The 13,039-nt window shown below is 43.0% G+C and overlaps 1 protein-coding gene across 6 annotated transcripts in view; it reads right to left on the reverse strand.

The window, feature by feature from the left end:
* RNF152 (ring finger protein 152) overlaps nucleotides 1–13,039 on the reverse strand; it is a 59,176-nt gene that overhangs the window by 26,654 nt on the left and 19,483 nt on the right. For 2 of the 6 annotated variants that reach the window (XM_030265391.4, XM_072924071.1), the window contains exon 2: nucleotides 5,301–5,381. The exons of the other annotated variants lie outside the window; for them this stretch is intronic. The gene's annotated coding sequence lies outside the window, so the exon portion shown is untranslated. The remainder of the gene's footprint in view (nucleotides 1–5,300; nucleotides 5,382–13,039) is intronic. 6 annotated transcript variants of the gene reach the window in all.

The raw sequence follows: 13,039 nt of genomic DNA on the forward strand, positions 1-13,039 counted from the left end.
ATTAAATTTTTTTTAAATCTTTTGGACTTATAAATGCTACAGAAATTAAGGAGGAACTAAAACTCTGCCTGATTTACATCTGTATTACTTAAGTTTAGGAAGTATGTGATGAGGACGGAGAAGGCAACAGGAGAAAAGACACCAGACTCCCTATGGGAGCTGGAGGCCAGAGCAGGGGCAGGAGGTGGGTAGGGACAGAGAGCGAGCAGGAAGCAAGGGAGAACACAGATAACTTGCATGCCACATTCGGCATGTACAGAGGTGGAGAGAGAGGAACTGAGTGCTTGTAATGAGCATAAGAAGTACATCTGGAAGTCTTATTTCGCTGTTGTTCTAATAACTACATAATAAGCCATTATACATAATCACGGCAGCCACAATTTTTTAATATATAGTCTATGCACATGAACAGGCTCAGTCAAAGTAGTTACTAAACACTCATACAGTCTATCTTCTCCCTGCAATACTGAATGTTAAGCCATCTGCTTTTTCAGTGGATCCCTTGTCATATAATTAACTCCCCTTCCAGTTTCTACAGCTTCTTTCCTTCCCTCATAATTTCTACAATGCTTTGGGGTTTGTATGTTACAATCTCTAATCACAACTGCAGCTCATCTCTGCATTTTGAAGTTGCTTCCAGCAGAAAACTGAAGGTTGAACTCTTACCAGTAACACTGGGCATGCTTAACTATTACTAAGCCATACAGCACAGCCTAGTAAGTCCAATAAGTCTTTTTAAAAAATCCGCATGACCTCGGTTCTTACACTGAGTCATTTTAGAGACCAGTTGAGACAGAGCCCTAAGTAATTCTCTAAGATCAAGAGCAGACTGCATTACTCAAAGTGGACTGGATCCTAACTAAAACAATCAGGTAATCCCCGCCATCTCACCTTAATTTTTTTCGCCCTCTTCTGTTTTTAAGACAAGACACAATCTAGTGACCTCCAACAAGTAGCCCATCTTAACTACATGGCCTCCTATATTTCTCAGAACTACTTTCTTTGTGTGCAGATTAGTTGTAACACATGCTATGCACATGGAATGCTCTACTGCTAATGCAAATTACTTTGCATGTAAACACAAAATGCAGGCGGGCCAAACCACTAACTGCCCAATTCACAAGCACAGACTTCGTACTCTCAAGCTTTCACATGCATATTAATTTCAATGCACTGGAAAAACCCCTTTAAGAAATGTGCCTCAAATCTGAAGTGTTCGCATTCCTGAGTCACTAGAAAGTGAAATCAAATTATTTTCTAGGTAGTTCTTAATCCCACGTTTCACTGTGAAATCACAGTCACGTAACTTTACTAAAGCTATGCCTGTCCAGTGCATCTTTCCCTGCACAGCAATGTCGGTCTGGAGTGTGACAAAATACAATTTCCATCCACAACTGCATCGCCTAATTTCCTCAGAGAGCATGCAAACCAGCAGCATTCCCAGCTCAGTGTGTTTTCATGAAAAGAGTAGCGAGCTTCATCACAGCTGTGCCAAAGTTGCTATGTCCACAAAAAGTAATGCTTCACTGGGTTTGTATCTGGCTACAGTCTCTCTCACGGAGATATGAAAATGCAATTTCACTATAAAAATAAATACAGTGGAGTGAATAATTTCTTGCACTGTGCACATGGCCATCTAATTTCATTGCTTCCAAAAAGCCACTGTACTAAGACCTAGGAAGCAGACAGTGTGTGGACTGCAGGACTCTGCTTCTCTAGCTCTTTATGATTTGCCTCAGATTTCCTGGAGAGTGCAAGGCTTCCAACATGGTGTCTGTGCCTCCCGGATGCTGGGCATCCTTTCTCAACATGCAACAAGCAGGGACACCTCCCTCTACCAGTGCAAGATCTGTGAGGAGGCCTTGCAGTGGCAGCCAAGGCAACAGCAAAGAGCGACCCTTGATCTGTGATGAAAGAAGAGCAAAATCACCAATATTCATCCTCAGAGTAGCAGAGACTCTGTGGTTTTGGGAGAAGCAGCACGCCTCCTAGTCTTTCCCTTTCATAAAACAGAACTACTTTACACTAGCTTTTTACAGGAAAGGAGCTCACAAGAAGAAATTTTGCCAATACATGGAGTTTTGTTCTTTACAAAGCTAGCAAAATCCAGTCAAAAGACTGGCAAAAGTGTATGAGCTCTATTCTAATTAAATTTATTTACATTATGTACTTCTGATACAAAGCACCAGCTACCAAATACATCACCCAATAATTCAAAGAAACCTAATAAGCAGTTTGAGATTCCAGGCAGTCCACTGAAATTGCTACTCCTACAAACCTCTTTCTTCTTGATTTTTGGCTACAGAAGGTAACATGCCAGCAATCTATCTTAGAACAGAAGCTGATGAAATGAGGGCATTAAAAAAAAAAAAAAAAAAAAGCCAATACAATACAGTTCATGAACCCATTTGCTTACCAAATGAACATGTTTAGCAATTTCTTTTTTTGCAGCACTACAGAAATGCAACTTGCATTTCTTCTGTTTATGATTGTTGTGACTTAAGACCTTTTCTTCTTCAGTTAATGCCTAGATGGCTCCCAGTTTTCACTTTGAGAATATCCCAAGAATATTCAAGCTTAAGATAGTCTAAAACACATGTATCCTGGCAAACAAGACTACTCCCCACTTCCTAGGTGCACTATAACCAAACCAAAGCTCTGTTTTCAGATGAAGTTGATCTTCAAAAGCTTTAAAAATGTACTGAAATAAGACCAGCAATAAATTTGGGGTTGGAGGAGGAATAGGAGTGGTCAGTCCTCTTTGTACTTATGTCCAAATATTGATAGTTTTGTTTGGTTGGGTTTTTTTCCTTTTTTTCTTTTGCAGTAAAGCTCAGCTGGTTTAAACAATTGCCTTAAACGTTCTTGCCAACACAGGAGAAAAGAGGAAGAGCTGATGCAAGAAGCTTTTCCTTTCAGGCAGTTCAGAGCTTCCAGTGCTCTGGCTTGTAGGTTTCTGTCTGCATGGAGCTTCAAATGGAAAACACTCATGAAATCCACTGAAGGTCACAAAACACTGCCAGAAATAAGATGCAGATAGGATGCACTAAAGAAGCAAAACAAACCCCCGAACTATCTGCTCCCTTACATTACTTTTCTTTTTTCTTGTTTGCAAATCTTGCCACAATTGGAAAAGTGGCAAGAAAAGAAAATGTTAATGTGGTCATAGAATAATTACTTAACCCAGGTTTTGAAAGTATAGTCAAGGACTTTTCTCTCTTGGAAGAGACACATTTCACACAAAGAAGCTCAAAATTTCTGTCATGTGTGGCAGTACTGAAACACCCAAAACCAGTTTCATCCACTGAGACAATTGCATGCATCCCTTTCACTGAACAAACAAGCCATGCTGAAATATAAAAGGATCTGCACCTTATGATTTACAAAAGGGGGAAGCTGATACATCTCAGAAGTATGCAGCGCATCACACCCATGACTTCAGACCCTCTTAACGCAGTCCTGCACTCTTCAGAACTAAGAGCTGCCACCGCCTCTAGTACTAATTAATAGCCAAAAAAAAAAAAAAAAAAAAAATAGCTGAAAGAAAAATAATTGTACATGCCTATTCAATACTCTAGACTACTTTTACACAAATAGCAAGTGCTGTGCTGTAAGTTAGAAAAGGATATGCAGGGGCAAGAATTGGAAAAGTAAGCCAATGTTTATGTACCACCAGAATACAAAGTGGAATAACTTGCAGTTACTGCAAGCTGTTAAATGCAACTTTTTCATACAAGTAAATTTACATATATCACTGATTTTTTACCAGCCTATTTCTGGTAAGTCAAAAACATACATATACTGTGGCTTTTTTCCTCCATACATACATGTGTGAATGTCCATACAAAACATTTTCTAAAACCTTTTACTTTTCTCATTTTGCCACCAAGAGAAACATAGAAAAAAGAGGATGAGAGGAGGGAGCAGAGAAGAGGGAACCTTTTTGTATTTTGCTTTGAAATTTAAAATATAGTAGAGTACATTTCTTTTTATGGAATCTTTCTGGTTTGGGAAAAAGCATTTTCCATTTGATTAATTCAGTCAACTAAGCATGTGACAAGTACCAAGAACAAACAGTTTTGTACCAAAGAGCCTGGCCCTTTGATTTCAGCTATTTTTAAAAAATGGGTATTTCTATACAAAGAAAGCCAATCATCAGGATATCAAAATCAGATCCCCCTGCACTACACCGCTGATCCACAGCATACAGGAGCATCTAAGCCTCTGTGAACTGCATGCCATGGCCACCTTTGCTCCCATTTGAAAGCACCGGACACAATCAGCATTTTTCCAGTTTCTCCTCCCCACTGCCACTGTGGAATAATTAAGGGTACAAATGAAGGTCTGAGCAGCAGCCCTCATAAATGACACACACACAGAGATCCTTCTGTTTGAACCCAATCTTCCACAGGTCTCTAATGAGAGCCATGAACACCATCTACTAATCATCTCATCAGTAATGCAAATAACCATCTTGACCTCCCATCAAGTGTCTCTCCAGCTTAAACACTGCCCTCAGACTGCACAGGCCTGGATGCCAAAGCTGCCATGTCCCACTGGGAAAAGCTCGGCATGACAATGCTCGGAACATCTCAAAGCCTGCTGAGCACAGCCACGCACCAGGAGACAAAGCAAACCCTCAGCCACTTCTGCCCCTGGCTCTGCACAACCCAAACAGCCAGGTACTGCACAGGCAGGGATCTTGGATCTCACAGAGGATGCCTTGTTCAGCTAAGGCAACATCTTCAGGCCCCCTAAAACAAAATACTGAGTAAGCAACACAGCAGAATGGCTACAGCACAGGCCTGGAGACTAAAAAAATGGAAACATGAATTTGTTTTGGATCCCTAGGGACATCACACCCTGCACTGGGGATGCCACAGCAGTGCTGTTATCCTGGACGAACCTCAGGCTCATCCTATGCCCCCTGGGCCCATCTCCATTCCCATCTCCTGCTGCTGAATGGCCCCTGATCCTTGTGTATCATTTGCCATGCCTAAGAATGTGGATGGATTCTATTAGAGCACTTTGAAATCAAAATGAAAAGAAAGCCATTCTTCTGTGAAACATCATTACCACCCTGCCAGCGAAGTGTGAATTGCAAGAGCTTCCAAAATAAAAATACATGTATTTGTATTAGTCCCTTACCCTTGGCATCAGGCCCATACTGCCAGTTCTCTTAACATTTACAGGGAAACTGGCATACACAACAGGGCAGCAAACAAAAGGAAATTCTGTGTGAATCAGATTGAAGCCTACCAAACAGGGCTTGATAACACAAAAGCAAAGAGAAGCTTCACCTGGACAAGCAACTTGTAGCTGTAGTCACTGACGTCAACAGATCTACCACGGCAGAAGGAAGAAAACAGGCTCCCAAGCATCTGCAAAATAGCATATTTCAGGTTTTCTTTTAAAGAAACAGATTTGGAAAGTATTTCTAAGGGGAAAAAAAAAGGCTTAAAGGATTTAAATATTCCAAATAACAGTGCCAGCACTTCAGCACCTTGGTCCTGCTGTGGCACAGCTCAGCCCCCACCAGCAGTTCCCTACCCCACTGGAAGGAGAATTGCTGGGCTTCCAGTGCCACTCTCAGCAAATTTCTACTTTCTAAGCAGCAAGCATCTGAACAAGAGAAACCCTCCTATCAGCATTACCAGCTGTGCCCACAGCACAAACAGCACAAGCACGTACACTGAAAAACCTCAGCATTTGCTTGTGTGTAAACAGCCCATTTCTAGAAAGGCAGAGAGAATATTTTCAAAGTAAACACTGCAAAGATTTTGTGTTCTTTGGGATGTCAGAAAACTGCTGTGATTCACTTCTCATCTTCCCCACATACTGTCTGCTTAGCTAAGATGTCTGTGGAACTCACAGGGATCACAACCACATCTCACAAGCCTGTTTTCCTCCCTGCAACAATGGCAGGAACTTTTCCCCTTACAGCAGTCCAGCTCCTTAGTGCGCTACCCTGCCTAATGTTAGCTTACAGACATTAAAATACCAACCAGCTCCAGAGCAGGAAAGGAAGCCAGAGGAACAAATTTCTAAACCTCACCACTAGGATGGCAGCTGCTGCCCCATGAAGGAAAATAGGGAGAAATGGGAGAGGCCCCTCACTGCCCATATGGATTCCAGAAATACTTACAAAGGTATGAGACAGATGGAAGAAACACACATGCTAAAGCATTGAGGCATAAGACCATCTACACCCCAAATTATTCATTTTCAGAAACAGAGCAGCCCTCCAAGACCCCAAAGATACCTTCTCTTATGCAACTCCACCTGCAGCTGATGGAAAAGAATGCTTACTTGATGAAAATGCCAGGACATTGAAACTGGGACTTTAATTTATAAAGAGCCCATTCCTGAAAGGTGTCCCATTCTCAGCTTTTGACTTGGGAGGAAGCAGGAGGAGGCAATCAAAAGGATTGATGCTTTCTTCTCTTAACACCCTACACAAGTACTTTTTCAAAACATGCAGAATTACAGCATGCTAATGTTTGAATTAAGGAGCCTGTAGGGAGAAGTTCTCAGTAAAAGAAAGAAAATCTAGGAAAAATACTACAAAGAAAATTTGTTTATTTAAAACCTGAAGAAAACGGAAACTTAGAAGAGAGTGTTTTGGTCCAATCCTGGATAAAGTATAGTCAAGTAAAACACCGGTCCAGCAGAAAACCTCATGCCACACACAACTGCTACTTGCAGACTGAGAAGGACACCTTCATCAGCTGAAAAAGAATCTCCCTGAGGTTAAAGGCCAGCACTGCTGGTCACGCACCAGGCAGACAGCTCCACCATCCTCACTCCTTTCCACGAGGATGAAGGACACACAGAGGAAGTTACAAGTCCAGAACCTAGGTACCCCTTACAGGTTTGAGGACCTTGACACCACAGGTGTTTCCAAGAGCCTTTTTTTTTCCTCTAGCTGCATCAGGACAGCATTTCAGATCTGATTTACTGTCTAGACACAGCATACCAGCACACAGGACAAGTGAAGAAGACTGAGAGCAGCAGAGTGTGGAAAACAGACTGGTCCAATCTTTTTCTTTCTTTAAAAACAGTACAGTGTGCACTCCATATCAACACCCTCACAAAAATGCTTGATCTGTCCTGCACCTCAGAAGCTGGCTGCTGAAAACAATCCAGAATACAATTAAAACATGGATTCTGTTAACTTTCACTTCCCTCTGCAATTTTGTAATCGTCTCATCCATCAATTTTGAAAGAACATTAATAGTGGCATCAGCTGGCTCTCCACCTCCTCTGCTGAGCCAGGCTTTTCCAACCCCTGTCCCTGCCTCTAAGCATCTGACCACAGATGCTGTGAGGAAGAGGAGAGGAAGGAGGCAAACCAGGGGTGGAAAGAGGCCAGCAGGGCATACCTAACATGGGGGCCATCCCACAGAGGACCTGCTTTTTTCCCAGGGGAGCTATTTGCAACTTAACAGTGCCTGAAGGTCTGCCTAAACATGCTTACTTCAAAAAAAAAAAAACAAAAAAACCCACACACACACAAAATAGGGAGAACAAGGTTCTATCAGGGATTAAGTGAAGCCAATCCAAACTCAGACCAAATCCCAGGCACACAGGCTCACCACCACCTTCTAGGCTGGAGATGCCCATGCCAGTAATGTGCAGGTTTTTTTGCTGTTTACTTTCCCCCCGCCACAAAACCTGTCCCCCATCTCTTAAAGATGTTTAGATGTCTCCATTGATACAAGCCATTTCTCCCAGTAACCTTCCAGAGGCTTGACAAAATCCCTAGAACTCCAAAAATTTTCAGGTAAGAGCTGAAGACTAGTCACATGTTCCTGTTAATTGTCTCTCCTCAAACACATGAAGTTCAGTAATCAAATACTGGCTCTTGCACTTACACACAGTGGCAACGCAAGGAGAAAAACTGGCCGGTGCCAGTTTTTAGCATCTGGCTTATTAATTATTTTGTAAAGGTGTACAATCCTTGGAGTAATCTGGAACTTTTTAAGACACTTTGACATTATTTTATTAATCTAGTTTGACATGGTTTATAGTGATCATGGCCATGATTTATACCCCAAACTCCCAAGAACAAAAGTCTGACTTTTAAATTATTATCATCCCAACTGTTTCACTGCAGGTCAGCCTAAGCTGTTCCAAGACAAGATTTGTTGGCAAGCGTATTTTCTTTGCTGGTACATCCACTTTTCCTCATCTAATAAAATGAAACAAATAATCCTGAAGTACATAAAGAAAGCCTATTGTTATGCTCATTTGAACACAATCAGAAATTGTCCTCATCCTCTCTTGCTGCTGCATGAGGTTGGTATTAAACCACCCCCTCCCCTGAATAAAGATGTAGGAAGAGACTTGCTGTAAATTGGTCAGAAGACAGAAGTGCAGACATCAAATGACTTGCTGGAACAACAGACACCACTTTTCTGGAAAGTGGCCAAGTTCACCAACTTGCATTTCAGCTGGAAGCTCAGAACCTGCACACTCTTTCTTGCACTATCATGCTGCTATTCATTTCCAGAAAACAAAAAAAGCATGAGCAACTAGTGTTCCTCACTATGAATTGTTACAATTTCAGTATCATATTTCACCCCACAGAAGGTAGGCGACATCAAGCAAGACTGCATACAACAAAATACTGAGGAACAAGGTGGAACACAGCATATTCTTTAGATATAAGTTATAAACAGAGTTGGCCTAAAGCAGCCATTTCCCGCTTGCTTGATCTCAAAGTATCCCATAGCAATGGCTCTGGTCTAAAAGTAAGGAAGATGAGTCCTCCAAAATGCTTCAAAGGCATTGGGCTGGCCATGGCCTACAGTTTGAACATGCAGAAATTGCAGATCTACACTGGAATCAAGATTGTAAATAACTGTACCAGGCTATCCAGCACCTCTGGAAAATTATAAGTGGCACCAGAAACAACAGGCTAAAGTGATGTTACCCGAGTACATGGAGAGAAGCATGTTAGGGGAACACAGAAACAGAGGGGGAAAGGAGGGAGGACTGGGGAGGGCAAGTTTAAGGGGATGACTAGGCTGCCACAGAGTGAAGAGCAGAACACACACAGGCAAGTTAGAGAGGACTTGGGAACACCAGGACTCTGCCTGCCCCATCCTTAACTGGGATCTGAGGATATCCAGACTCTGGGCTGCAAAGCCCCCAGTACAGCACCAGACAACCTGCTGAGTATGTCATCCCACTCCACCCACTGACCACCAAACCAGCGCTACCTCACCAGGCCCTTATCACATGGGTCAGAAATTAATGTTACATCCCAAGGGTCTGTGCTTTCTGGATGACTCAGGCCACTGCAGATTCATATGACAAGGCCTAATTTTTATTTATCTCCTGCTTTTCCCTTCATACAGTTATAAAATTACATTTAAACCTAGCTATGGTATTTTTTAAATAAAAAGACTGCAAACTTGATCACTTCAAAATTAGGAGGTATCATCATGAAGACTGCCCATATAAGCTTCACCCCACCTCAGCATATATCTGCACTGACTCTGTTTCCAATTAAATGATCACAAACCATTTGAGCTCTGGAAATCAACGACTTTCAAAAAAAGGCAATTACGGTTGTGTGATAAAAGCAACAGCTATTCCTCAAACCCTGCCTGACTCAGTGAAAGTCGGAAGCATTAGTGAACAAAGCAATGCAGGAAGAAAGAGAGACAACCACCTTGCATGAGGAAGTTGCACATACCACCTGCAGGCAGGAATTACCTCCTTCTTGGCTCCACACTCAACCTTTTAAGAAGCTCAGCAAGTCTCTGAAACCAGTTTTCTCTTCAGGTGACCCCTAACAGCATAGTTCCACCCTCAAGTCAAGGCATTTAGGGCTAATCTAAAGACACCAGCAGCTGAGGTCAGCTGTCCTTGTGCTTCCAGCAGATGAACTACTACATCATGGCAGGTACTCTGGGATGAGCAAAAAACAAAATCACACCCAAGTACCTCTTTGACGTAGCCAAAATTGAAGGTGTTTCAATTTCCTGAGATTGATTTGCTCTTTGACTTCATTCCTCAACTACGAAAACACAGACAGTGCTTGTACCCGATGTGCTGCAAGAATAACTTCCCCACTTGAGAAAGCCCTCCAGGAAGGAATTAGCAACTGTTCAGTTCAAGGTCTGGGTAGGGTGTAAAATAAATAGACATAGAGACACGTGGAGAAAGTAAATGTGGGGAAAAGAAAATGAATTATGCAGCAATTACCTATCCAGTGAAGAAGGGACTCTGTGAAAGGAAAAAAATGATGCAATTACAGAATTAAAGATTGTATCATAATGCAGATGCAAAGGGGAGTTCTGCAACATTAGTCCCAGAACTTCATTGCTTTTGTCCGCCTGATTTTGTAACCCTATTGTTCTCCTGATATCATTATTTTGTAAGCAATTGAAATGCAAAACAATTATGTGATCATATGTTTGTATCTTTTCATAATTAATAACATGTGGAACAACCAGCAGCCTCTGCTCCCAACATGATGGATGCCTCCAGCAGATGGCTGTGAACAACTCCCTTTCTTCCACCTTTATCTGAGGTAAAGAGCAGGGAGAAGAAAGGGAGCTTTAATGCTTCAATTCCATGCACAAACATTTGGGGATTTTGGGGTTGTTTCAGAGGAGGAAACCAAGACCAATATCAATCACCTACTCTGAAGCTGATTGCCACAAATCAGATTTTATGAATGGAGGCACTGAGCAGCTGATGTGCTTTGCCCAAGGTCAGAAGGAAGGCTCCCAAGACCTGGATCCCAAATGACCCCACTAACAGCTTTCTGCCCAAGCCACTAAATCCCTCCTACCTCCACAATAAAACTTGTTTAAGTGTAATCATTGCTCCTAACTGCAGGTCAGGGAAGAAACTCATCATCTCCAGGCTATGTTTCTGTGTTTGTTGGTAGATACAGTCAATGAGCAGCTTCAGGGAGAGCATCATAAAAAGCACAACTGGCAAGCAAACATTACAGCAGTATGTGTTCATGTTGGATGATAACTGTTACATTGGGTCTTTTAAGTAAATTACCTTGCATATGTCCGACTTCAGGCCAATTGCCAACATGTTTCTCAGCGGCTGGGTCACCCTGCTTTGTGAGGGAAAGCAGCTGCAATAGCAGCAACCCAACTTCTTTTATTTGCAGATCGTATTAGCTGGCAAGAGGCAGTGTGTCTGACACCATGCTCCCTATTGCATGCTTCATGCTTTTCAAAACGTCTTATTTGCCTTTGTCCCTAGTTGCAAACCCACACCCAGACTTTAACTAGTACATTAACCTTGTCTGTGGGGTCCTGGCAGCTACTAACACAAGCTTTACATGATCTTGTGCACTGTTAATGAAGAAAGTTTCACTTCTGTCTTTCCCCATCCTCAGAGAACAGAGCTTGCAAAATCTGGAGCTATCAAGTCCCCAAGGTGCAGTCAGTCAGAGCCTGCAGTGTCCCAGGCACTCGGGTCACACCAGCTCTTCTCAGTGCACATCTTTTGGAAAAGCTCCACCATGGAAAAGTCCACTGTGGCTGGTAATGGAAACACTGCAATCCTTCCCTCCTGGCATGTAACCTGCTCAGTTCAGTTTAAAAGCTAAAAGAAAAAGCACTGCACCATCCCTAAATGTATAGGTGTAGCACAATACATCTAACGAGAACAGGCGAAGATAACAGCACAGCCATGTTTTACCCCACATCTGTCTGCTTCAGGATTTCTGACAAAGAAGCTTGGGTGGCTGGCAGCTTCAGAGGAGGGACCTGCAAAGTCTTTTCCAAGCCCAAGAGTCCAATCCACCACAGTCACCTACTATGCCAGCTACCAGTGGTCAGAGATGGTGCTCATGAAGGGGAAAAGAAGGGAAGTAAGAGATGCTCTGCTCCACTTAGTGACATATCACTAATAGTGTAGAGAATTAAACTTGGATGCCAGAGATGCCCAGGCAGATATCTTGTGCGGGGAAAGGGAATTTTACCTCATTGGCATGACTTGGTGCACCACATCCTCTGTAAACCATGATGGGGAGACAGCTATACAGTTCCTCACTTCACCTCACCGTGACAGACGCATCTGGTTTTACCAAGATCTGTATAGGTGTTTGAGATTACCTTGGTCCTCTAAGATGTCACATAATATTTGGACATTAGAGCCTGACAGTGGTGATCTCTGCAAGGCCATGCTCTATGCCCCATGACAACAGGTATGCATTATTGGACCATCAGCAGCAACAAAAAGGGTATCAAAATGCACACTGGGTGAGGAATAGCATGTGCATCCCATAAATGCTCGACACCTCTGGCACTCGTATTTCTACTGTCAATGCTTGTCTTTGCCTTCAGTCCAAGTCTGAAAGAAACGTGCTCACCACATCCAGCACAGCTGTACTGTCTAGCAGGGACAGAGCCTGGGTGAGGGTAAGTCTGCTTTTCTTAGTACAATGGTGTCCAGATTTCAGAGGCAGACCCCTCAAGACAGCCATGCCAAACCAGCTGCATCTATACTGGGATGCTCAGCAACACAGAAGCATGTCCCTGACATCTCACAGCAGCACCTCAGCCCAAGTGTGCACCTACCTAAAGTAACTCTGGGGAGGGAGAGGGCTGTGTGGGAATCCAAGACTGCATTCACTCACAGAAGCTACTTTGGGAGAAACATACAGCACTGAATGTTATCAGTGTCAAATTATCACTGAATTCAACAGGATGGCTGGCGCCAGTGAACACCCAGATTATCACAGTGCCATTGCACACATGCAAAGATTTTGCCCCTGCACACACACCTCTGCTAAGTCCTGCCCAGCGTGCATATTCCCATCTGCTCCAACATTCACCTCCCACGGTGTCCTAGAGGTCAGCTTGTCCAAGCCTTCCTAAATCTCATGTGGCTCTAGTTTGACAAACCAAAGGGTAGCCATGCTGCAAGGAAGAGTAATAAACAGGACTCATCTGTGGGACATCTGTGCCCTCCTGCCCCTGCAGCTCCCTTCAATGCTGCCTCGCATCCGCCCCTGCCCTGGATGCCACAGACACCCTGCAAATTTGCCATGGTTGCA

The sequence above is a fragment of the Taeniopygia guttata genome, chromosome 2, assembly GCF_048771995.1.
Source record: "Taeniopygia guttata chromosome 2, bTaeGut7.mat, whole genome shotgun sequence".
NCBI classification, from domain to species: domain Eukaryota; kingdom Metazoa; phylum Chordata; class Aves; order Passeriformes; family Estrildidae; genus Taeniopygia; species Taeniopygia guttata.